The sequence below is a fragment of the Penaeus monodon genome, chromosome 17 (assembly GCF_015228065.2).
Source record: "Penaeus monodon isolate SGIC_2016 chromosome 17, NSTDA_Pmon_1, whole genome shotgun sequence".
Taxonomy (NCBI): domain Eukaryota; kingdom Metazoa; phylum Arthropoda; class Malacostraca; order Decapoda; family Penaeidae; genus Penaeus; species Penaeus monodon.
Window position 1 is genome coordinate 42,128,200 of NC_051402.1, and position 9,601 is coordinate 42,137,800.

Sequence of the window (9,601 nt, forward strand, 5' to 3'; positions counted from 1 at the left end):
TGTGTGTGTGTATGTGTATGTGTATGTGTGTATGTGTGTATGTGTGTATGTGTATGTGTATGTGTTGTGTGTATGTGTATGTGTATGTGTATGTGTATGTGTATGTGTATGTGTATGTGTATGTGTATGTGTATGTGTATGTGTATGTGTATGTGTATGTGTATGTGTATGTGTATGTGTATGTGTATGTGTGTGTGTGTGTGTGCGCGCCTTTTTTTGCTCATGAGATACAGGGGGGGGGAATTAATATTTTGATTTTAAAATTTGGAGTGAAATAGTGATTTTCTTTTTCTTCTCTAGAGAGTAAATGACAAATGATACTAGAAGAAAAAAAAATACTCATGAAAAAAAAAAGAGAAGAAAGAGAAAAAGAAAAGTAAAGAAAAATAAAGGAAAGAAAACGAAAAAAGTAGATATTACATCTTGCTTTTAGACCAAAGAGTGAAATAGTTTTTTTTTTTTTTTCCAGAGTAAATGAGGAATAATGCAACCAGAAGAGTTTTTTTTTTCTCATAAGAAACACAAAAAAAGAAAAAGAAAAAAGGAACTGAGTAAGTAAAGAAAAGAAAAGAAAAGAAAAAAGGAAAAAGAAAAAAAAAGAAAAGAAAAAGAAACTTATACATCTTGCTTCTAAACCAGAAAGTGGAAAAGCAATTTCTTTTTCTCCAGAAAGCAAATGACATATAATACTAAAAAAAAAAAAAAAAAAAAAAAACGAAATACCCAAAAAAGGAAAAAAAAAAAAAAAATAAGAATAAAAGAAAGATACAGAAAAAAAAAGTAAATAGCAGAGAGTGGAATAGTGATCCCTTGTTCGAAGCGCAAACAAGTAAATAGCAGAGAGTAAATAGTAAAAAGTAAATAGTAAATATAAAAAAAGTAAATATAAAAAGTAAATATAAAAGTAAATAGCAGAGAGTGGAATAGTGATCCCTTGTTCGAAGCGCAAACAAAACATCAGCTGATTCCGTCAACATCCAAGAACTCGGACGTAAAGATGTAAAAAAAAAAAAGGAAAAAAAAAGTTAAAATAAGTTTATAATAACATAGTTTAATACGTTTTTTTCAAGCGCTTGTGATGTGTAAGGGAATGTAGTGGATTAGGAGAGAAGGTAAAGGTAAAAATCTAACGGGAAATAATTTTTTTTTGGTCAATTATAACTTGTATTTGTTACTAATGAAATTATTTACGTGTACTAACATTTTTATTTATAATTGTATTTTTTTTTTTTTATTTATTAGTCTTAGAGATGATTGATTGCCATGATGGAGAGTGTGAGAGAAATAACTGGATAATTAACAACGGTAAATAACACTCACTCCAGTCAGGCCAATATTAAGCCCTTTTTGTGTGTCTTTTTGCTCTCTTGGCCTCACTCCTCCCCTCGTTCTCTCCGTTGGTCGTAGCATTTTGATTTGGAAGGCTATTCGGCCGTCGTGCTGCGTACTATTTACGATTGCCTTGGTCTTGTACCCTTGTAGCGGTGTGTCTAAGACTGCGACGCATACGTTAGCACGGTAGGGTTTGGTCTGGTTTGTTATTTGGTCGCGGAATGCGTGGGGTGATGGTGTAGTTTTTATTTTTCTGACAGCTGGATGGTACACGATAAAATTTGCTTGTAAGGGATAGAATGACAAATTCAAAATGCTATTCCAGTGTGGCATCTATGCAAGTTGATTAGAAAGTTGTGTAATGCGTGAGTAATATATAATACGACATTAATATGACATATAATATATAATACGACATTAATATAATACAATGATATAATTAAACAGAAAAAAAAAAAAAAACTAAACTCACTGATACATGAAATGATATACTCAGGCAAGGAATAGTGTCGGAAATAAAAAAAATAAATTTTACATGAGGAATGATGCCTAGGACTAAGTCCATGGCGATCAGGTGGAAGTCTAAGGTTCGAGCCCTTGGTGGGGAAGTACGGTGATCAGGTAGAGGTCCAGGGGTAAGGCACCCAGGTTACAAAGGATTTTGGTTCTTATGGCATTGTTTGTGGATTCGCAGGGTTATTGGCCAGAGTAATAGGGACATAGTGTGAGAGGGATGCGATCACTTCGTAAACAATTACTGATCCAACCACATACACCCTAAACTGGTCATTTGTGATGGAAAACAACAGATAATAATTTCGAGGTTGGATGGCTGTGTGAAACAAATTAGTGTCATGAAGGTTTGTTGGCTTTCTTTCTGAAGGTGCGTAGACCTTGGTGATTGCTGGATGCCACTTTAAATATTGCCAATATCATCACTCACTGGTTTCCAACATTGACCCGGGGATTAGAAAGTTGAAACCTTCCCTGTATATACCTTCCCTGTATATATCATGAACATTTTGTAAATTGTTTTGAACATGTTATAAGAAATGTATGCGAACCAAATAACTCAAACAGTTTTGCTTGCATTCCTGGTATGTTTCATTAAATTATGAACCCCAGTTTTGGACTAAAACATAAAATATGTTCGGGGGGCATCATAAGGAATCTAGGGAAATTGGAAAAAATTGGTATCGGTTATCGTTTTTTTTAGTAAAAAAATCGCGGGATATAAGAAGGGTTGTTTTTTCATTGATGTGTTTATACATATTTCATGATTGAAAAAAAATCATTTTTTTTAGTATAGGGTTTTGAATTTGATAAATGACATATGATAAGCCTAAAAAGCCCCATTTTCCAATTCAAAAATTTTTTTTTCTAAATTATTTTTTTTTTGCATTATTAAATCTGTAGATCAAGTAATCTATGTGCTTAAAAATTGTGACAAAAAAAAGGGTCCCGTGAAAAATTTTGCATACTCGGTGTTTTTTTATTCAAATTTGTAGATCCTTGCCTATAACCCAAACTCTGTGGTGCTGATGCTGATGCTGGTTCAAAGTGCGGTCGACATCAATCCCGCTTGGGAGACAAAAGGGATTTCTGGGATTCTGTTCTGAAAGTTCTGTAGAAAATTTTGAATAAAATTATAACTGTGAAAATCATTATCGGTATCTTTTAATTAAAATCTGCTTTAATCAAGTCTCAATGAGCCCCCCAAATATTATTATATATTTTAATATATAATATATATATATATATATATTTTATATTTATTATAAAATATATATATATATATAATATATATATTTTATAATATATATATATATTATATATATAATATATATATAATATTAAAATATATATATAATATATATTATATATATATATATATATAATAATATAATATATTATATATATAATTTTAATTTTATATATAAAATTATATATATATTAAAAATATATATATATATATTTATATATATAATTATTTTAATAAATATAATATATATATATTATTTTTTAATATATTTTTTAATAAAATTATATATATATTATATTATATATATATTATATATATATTAATTTATAAAATTATATATATATATATATATTATAATATATATATTTTATTTATATTTATATATTATATAATATTAATATATATTATATATATTTTAATTTTATTATATATATATATATATTATATTAAAATAATTTTATATATATTATTATATATTATATATATAATATATATTATATATTATATATATTATATATATATATATATATATTATATTATATTTTTTATTTTATCTATTGATTATTATATATATATATTATTATATTATATATATATTATATATATATATTTTTATTATATTTAATATATATATTTTTATGTTTTATATTATATATATTATATATATTTATTTATATATTATTTTATATATATATATTAATTTTATATATTACATATATATATATACATATATATATATCCCTATATATATATACATATATTTTATATACATATATATTATAATATAAATATATATATATATATATATATATATATAATATATAATTTTTTATATATATATATATATATAATATTCTGAGGGGCTCATTGAGACTTGATTAAAGCAGATATTATATTGAAGATACCAGATAATTGACTTTCACAGTTACTCAATTTATTTCATAATTTTCTACAGAACTTTTACAGAAGCAGAATCCCAGAAATACCTTTGTCTCCACAAGTCAGTGGATCTGATGTCGACCGCACGTTGAACCAGCATCAGCATCAGCACCAACAGAGTTCTGGGGTTCATAGGCAAGGATCTACAAATTTGAATAGAAAAACACCGAGTATGCAATTCTTTCACGGGACATTTGTTTTGTCACAATTATAAGCATCATATGATTATCTCTGATCTACAGATTCAATAATGCAAAAAAATATAATTTAGAAAAATAATTTCTTGAATTGGAAAATGGGTCTTTTTAGGCTTATCATATGTCATTATATCAAGTTCAAAACCATATACTAAGAAAACTGATTTCTTTTTCAATCATGAAATATGTATAAACACTATCAATGAAACACAACCATTCTTATATCCAGCGATTCTTACTAAAAAAGCGATAACCGATACCAATTTGTTCCAATTTCCATAGATTCCTTATGATGCTCACTGAACATATTTTATGTTTTAGTCCAAAACTGGGGTTCATAATTTAATGAAACATACCAGGAATGCAAGCAAAACTGTTTGAGTTATTTGGTTCGCATACATTTCTTATAACATGTTCAAAACAATTTACAAATGTTCATGATATATACAGGGAAGGTATATACAGGGGAAAGGGTTTTAACTTTCTAATCCCGGGTCAAGTGGAAACCAGTGAGTGATGATATTGGCAATATTTAAAGTGGCATCCAGCAATCACCAAGGTCTACGCACCTTCAGAAAGAAGCCAACAAACCTTCATGACACTAATTTGTTTACACAGCCATCCAACCTCGAAATTATTATTTTGTTGTTTTCCATCACAATGACCATTTAGGGTGTATGTGGTTGGATCAGTAATTGTTTACGAAGTGATCGCATCCCTCTCACACTATGTCCCTATTACTCTGCCAATAACCCTGCGAATCCACAAAAAATGCCATAAGAACCAATCCTTTTTAACCTGGGTGCCTTACCCCTGGCCTCTACCTGATCACCGTACTTCCCCACCAAGGGCTCGAACCTTAGACTTCCACCTGATCGCCATGGACTTAGTCCTAGGCATCATTCCTCATGTAAAATTTATTTTTTTTATTTCCGACACTATTCCTTGCCTGAGTATATCATTTCATGTATCAGTGAGTTTAGTTTTTTTTTTTTTTTCTGTTTAATTTACATTGTATTATATTTAAAGTCGTATTATATATTATATGTCATATTAAAGTCGTATTATATATTACTCACGCCATTACACAACTTTCTAATCAACTTGCATAGATGCCACACTGGAATAGCATTTTGAATTTGTCATTCTATCCCCTTTCAAGCAAATTTTATCGTGTACCATCCAGCTGTCAAAAAATAAAAACTACACCCTCACCCCACGCATTCCGCGACCAAATAACAAACCAGACCAAACCCTACCGTGCTAACGTATGCGTCGCAGTCTTAGACACACCGCTACAAGGGTACAAGACCAAGGCAATCGTAAATAGTACGCAGCACGACGGCCGAATAGCCCTTTCCCAAATCAAAATGCTACGACCAAAGGAGAGAAAAGAGGGAGGAGTGAGGGCCCAAAAGAGCAAAAGACACACAAAAAGGCTTAATATGGCCTGACTGGGTGAGTGTTATTTACCGTTGTTAATTATCCGTTATTTCTCTCACACTCTCCATCATGGCAAACAATCATCTCTAAGACTAATAAAAAAAAAAAAAATACAAATTTTAAATAAAAAAGTTAGTACACGTAAATAATTTCATTTGTAACAATACAAGTTATAATTGACCAAAAAAAAATTTTTTCCCGTTAGATTTTACCTTTACCTTCTCTCTAATCCACTACTTCCTTACACATCACAAGCGCTTGAAAAAAAAAGTATTAAACTATGTTATTATAAACTTATTTTAACTTTTTTTTTTCCTTTTTTTTTTTTACATCTTTACGTCCGAGTTTTTGGATGTTGAGGAATCAGCTGATGTTTTGTTTGCGCTTCGAACAAGGGGTCACTATTCCACTCCTGCTATTTACTTTTTTATTTACTTTTTATATTTACTTTTTTTAATTTTACTATTTACTTTTTACTATTTACTCTCTGCTATTTACTTTTTTTGCGCTTCGAACAAGGGACACTATTCCACTCTCTGCTATTTACTTTTTTTTTTCTGTATCTTTCTTTTATTCTTATTTTTTTTTTTTTTTCCTTTTTTTGGGTATTTCGTTTTTTTTTTTTTTTTTTTTTTTTAGTATTATATGTCATTTGGGTTCTGGAGAAAAAAAAATTTCTTTTCCACTTTTTGGTTTAGAAGCAAGATGTATAAGTTTCTTTTTCTTTTATTTTCTTTTTTTCCTTTTTCTTTCTTTTCTTTCTCTTTACTTACTCAGTTCCTTTTTCTTTTTTTTTTTGTGTTTTCTTATGAGAAAAAAAAACTCTTCTGGTTGCATTATTCCTCATTTACTCTGGAAAAAAAAAAAAAAATATTTCACTCTTTGGTCTAAAAGCAAGATGTAATATCTACTTTTTTCGTTTTCTTCCTTTATTTTTCTTTACTTTTCTTTTTCTCTTTCTTCTCTTTTTTTTCATGAGTATTTTTTTTTCTTCTGTATCATTTGTCATTTACTCTCTAGAGAAGAAAAAGAAAATCACTATTTCACTCCAAAATTTTAAATCCAAAATATTAATTCCCCCCCTGTATCTCATGAGCAAAAAAAGGCGCGCACACACAACACACACACACACATACACATACACATACACATACACATACACATACACATACACATACCACATACACATCACATACCACACACACACACACCCCACCCCACCCCCACACATACACATCACATACACATACAATACACATACACATACACATACACATACACATACAGACATACACATACACATACAAATAGAGACATACACACATACACATACACACATACACAATACACACATCACATACTCATACACACACACATACACATACACATATATATATATGTGCGTGTGTGTGTGTGTGTGTGTATATGTGTGTGTGTCTATGTGTGTGTGTGTATATATATATATATTATGTATATATATGAATATATATACATATATATATATATATATACATATATATATATTATTATATATATATATATATATATATAATATATATATATATATATATATACATATATATATATATATTTTTTTTTTTTTTTTTTTTTTTACTTCAAGACATTTGTTTAGCTATTATATTTATATTAACTCGCCTCTTAAGACTATCTTTGTACAGTAAATATAAAGTTACGTTTAGCAGAAAGTGCCACGTTGGAGGAAATTTAAGCGCTGTGATTGGCTACTTGACGGATGTTCGAACCCCTGTAAGGAATCTGTTTCGACACGTGCTCTTGAATCGGCTGTTAATTAAACTCGGGTAAAAGAAAAAAAAGAGTTTGAAATAAGATAAAGGTCCTATTTTTTTGGTTTTTCACCTTAATTAGTCCTTAATAATCCGTTTGTGATATGTGAAATACAGTACATAAATATTCCGAAGTCGGTTCCAAATCCCGTTTTCAGAAATGACAAAATTTTAGTCTTTTTTTTTTCTCGAATTGCGTCAAAGTTGTTTTTTTTTTTTTTCCTTTTATTTTATTTTAAATATCTCCTGCTCCCGGCGATTACACAGTCTAAAAAGATTGATATAATCTCTAGTGACGTCTCGCGAATGCAAATATATATTTTTAATAAAACTGTTGCTGTGCGAAGAATGAAATAACATCGTCATAGTGAAGGTTAGGTTTTTCTTTCTTTATTCATTCATTTATTTTTTCTTTCTTTCTCTTTCTTTTTTTCTTTCTTTCTTTCTTTCTTTCTCTTTCTTTTTTTTTCTTTCTTTCTTTCTTTCTCTCTTTATTTCTTTCTTTCTTTCTTTTCTTTTTTTCTTTCTCTCTTTCTTTCTTTCTTTCTTTTCTTTCTTTTTTTACTTTCTTTCTTTCTTTCTTTCTTTCTTTTTCTCTTTCTTTCTTTCCTTTTTTCTTTCCAATTCAGATTTCGTATGGTTATCGAAAAACAAAAGTTGTGTAGATATTTTGTAAAACTGCCTTTGTAGTCTTTAGGGATGAGATGAAATTATAATTGACAAAGAAAAGTTTCTTTTCTAATCAATTTGAAGAACTCGGTTAATGAGCAATACTCTATTGAAGATGAGGATGGTGATAGTGGGTGATGATGATGATGAGATGATGGGGTGATGTGATGAATGATGATATGAGAGGATGATGATGATGATGATGAGTGATGTGATGAATGATGATGTGAGATGGGTGATGATGTGATGAGATGATGGATGATGATGATGGATGATATATGATGATGTGATATGAATGATGGTGAGAGAGATGATGGGTAAGATGATGATATGATGATGATGATGATGATTGATGGATGAGGGGGGATTTATTGGGGTGGGCCGGTCTGCTGCGTATATTTACGATTGCCTGGGTCTTGTTACACTTGTAGCGGTGTGTCTAAGAATGCGACGCCTACGTAGCAACGGTAGGGTTTGTGTGCGTTTGTTATTTGGTCGCGCGAATGCGTGGGGTGATGTTTGTAGTTTTTATTTTCGACAGCTGGATGGTACACACGATAAAATTTGCTTGTATGTAAGGGAATAGAATGACAAATTTCGAAAATGCTATTTCCAGTGTGGCAATCTATGCAAGTTGATTAGAATAGTGTTGTAATGCAGGGTGGTAATATATATACGACATAATATGACATATAATAAATTAATACGCCGCATTGAAATATTAAGACAAGTGATATAATTAAACAGAAAAAAAAAAAAAAAAACTAAACTCACTGATACAATGCAATTGATATACTCAGCAAGGAATAGTGTCGGAAATAAAAAAAATAAATTCACATTGAGGAATGATGCCTAGGGACTAAGTCCATGGCGAGATAGGTGGAAGTCTAAGGTTCGAGCCCTTGGTGGGGTAAGTAGGTGATCAGTTAGAGGTCAAGGGGTAAGGCACCCGGTACAATGATTTGGTTCTTCTGGCATTGTTTGTGGATCGCAGGGTACTGGCCCGAGTTAATAGGGACATGTGTGAGAGGGATGCGATCACTTCGAAACAATACTGGATGCCACCACATACACCTAAACTGGTCATTTGTGATGGAAAACAACAGATAATAATTTCGAGGGTTGGATGCTGTGTGAACAAATTCGTGTCATGAAGGTTTGTTGGCTTCTTTCTGAAGTGCGTAGACCTTGGTGATTTGCTGGATGCCACTTTTGTGAAATATTGCCAATAATCATCAATCACTGGTTTCCAACATTGGACGCCGGGGATTAGCAACAGTGAAACCTCCCTGTTATATACCATTCCCCTGTATATATCATGAAACATTTTGGTAAATTGTTTTGAAACGATGTTATAAGACAGAAATGTATTGCGAGAACCAATAACTCAAACAGTTTTGGCTTGCTTCTGGTATGATTCATTAAATATGAAGCCCCAGTTTGGACTAAAACAT